Source organism: Peromyscus maniculatus, chromosome X (genome assembly GCF_049852395.1).
Source record: "Peromyscus maniculatus bairdii isolate BWxNUB_F1_BW_parent chromosome X, HU_Pman_BW_mat_3.1, whole genome shotgun sequence".
NCBI classification, from domain to species: Eukaryota; Metazoa; Chordata; class Mammalia; order Rodentia; family Cricetidae; genus Peromyscus; species Peromyscus maniculatus.
The window spans coordinates 65096031-65098315 of record NC_134875.1 but is presented as its reverse complement, the minus strand read 5'-3'; positions in this window follow the sequence as shown (position 1 = coordinate 65098315).

The following is a 2285-nucleotide window of genomic DNA, read 5'->3' as shown; positions in this document are numbered from 1 at the left end:
AACAACCTTTGGGTGGGTATATGCCCAGGATTGATACAGCTGGGGCTTGAGGTACATCAATTCCCAATTTTCTTGAGAAACCACCATACTTATTTCCAGTGTGGCTGTTCAAGTTTGCATTCCCAGCAGTAGAGGAGTGCTCCCCTTGCTTCACATCTTCACCAACATGTGCTGTCACTTGTCTTTTTGATCTTAGCCATTCTGACAGGTGTTAAGATGGAATTTCAGAATCATTTTGATTTGCATTTCCCTGGTAGCTAAGGATGTTTACCATTTCTTTAATTGTTTCTTCACCATTTGAGATTCCTATTTTGAGAATTATCTATTTAGAGCTGTACCCCATTTTTAATTGGATTATTTGATTTGTTGATATTTATTTTCTTGAATTCTTTATATATTTTGGATAGCAGCCACTGTAAGATGTGGAGTTTGTGAAGATTTTCCCATTGCATAGGCTGCCATTTTGTCTGATTAATGGTGTCCTTTGCCTTACAGAGGCTTTTCAGTTTTATGTGGCCCATTTATTCATTGCTGATCTTAGTACCTACACTATTGGTGTTCTGTTCAAGAAGTTGTCTCCTGTGCCAATTCATTTAAGGCTATTCCTCACTTTTTCTTCTATCAGGTTCAATGTATCTGGTTTTATGTTGAGGCCTTTAATCCACTTGGACTTAAATTTTGTGCAAGGTAATAGGTATAGATCTAACTGCTTTTTTCTACATGGAGACATCTAGGTAGACAAGAACTTTTTGTTGAGTGTGCTCTCTTTTTTGATTGCATGGTTTTGGTATCTTTGTAAAAGTAGAATTGAGGATTTATGTCTGAGTCTTTGATTTGATTCTGTTGACCAACCTGTCTGTTTTTATGCCAATACAACACAGTTTTTATTACTATAGGTCTATAGCAGAGCTTGAAATCAGGGTTGTTGATGCCTCAGGAAGCTCTCTTATTGTACACAATTGTTTTAACTATCCTGGGCTTTTTTGTTTTTCCATATGAAGTTCAGTATTGTTCTTTCAGTCTGTAAAGAATTGTGTTGAGATTTAGATGAGAATTACAATGAATCTGTAGATTGCTTTTGGTAAGATAGCTTTTTTTTCTTTTTACTATGTTAATACTACTGATCCATGATCTTGGGAGATCTTTCCATCTTCTGATATTTTTTCCAAATTCTTTCTTCAAAGACTTGAAGTTCTTTTCATACAGGTCTTTCACTTGCTTGGTCAGATTCACACCAAGATATTTTATATTATTTGTGGCTTGTGAAGGGAGTTGATTTCATGATTTATTTCTCTATCTTTTTATCATCATATATAGGAGGGCTACTGATTTTTGTTAATCTTGTATCCCACCACTTTACTGTATCTGTTTGTCAGCTGTAAGTGTTCCCTGGTAGAATTTTTGTGGTTGTTTATGTATACTATCTTAACATCTGCAAATTGCTATACTTGGACTTCTTCCTTTCCAATTTGTATCCACTTGATCTCCATTATGTGTCTTATTACTTATTATTATTACTTATTACTGTATCTAAAACTTCAAATACTATATTGAAGAGATATTGAGAGGGGGGGTGCGCCTTCTCTTGTATCTGATTTTAATGGAATTGCTGAGTTTCTCTCCATTTAATTTGAAGTTGGCTTTCGGCTTTGTGTATAATTCCTTTATTGTATTTAGATATCTCCCTTGTATCTCTGATCTCTCCCAGATTTTTATCATGAAGGGGGTCTTTGATTTTGTAAAAGGCTTTCTGAGCATCAAATGAGTTGATCACATGATTTTTTTCTTTCAGGTTGTGTATATGGTCTGTTACATTGACAGATTTTCATATATTGAACCATTCCTTCATCTCTGAGAAAAAGCCTGATTGATGATGATGATCTTTTTGTTGTGTTCTTGGTTTTGTTTTTAGAGTATTTTACTGAGTATCTTTACATGAATATTCGTAAGAGATATTGGTCTGTATTTCTCTTTTTTGTTATACCATCAATTCAGGAGTGTTGACAATCTGGTAGAATTCTGTGTTAAATCTGTTTGTCTCTGGCCTTTTTTTTTGGTTGAGATATTTAAATAACCTCCTTTATTTTCTTGGGGCTTATAGGTGTATTTATTTAAATTGTTTGTCTGATATTGATTTAATTTTTGTAAGTGGTATCTATCATCAAGGAATTTTTCCTGTTCTTTTAGGTTTTCCTATTTTCTGGAGTAGAGGGTTTTGAAGAATGACCTAATGATTCTTTGGCTTTTTCTCAGTATCTGTTGTTATGTCCTCCTTTTCATTTCTG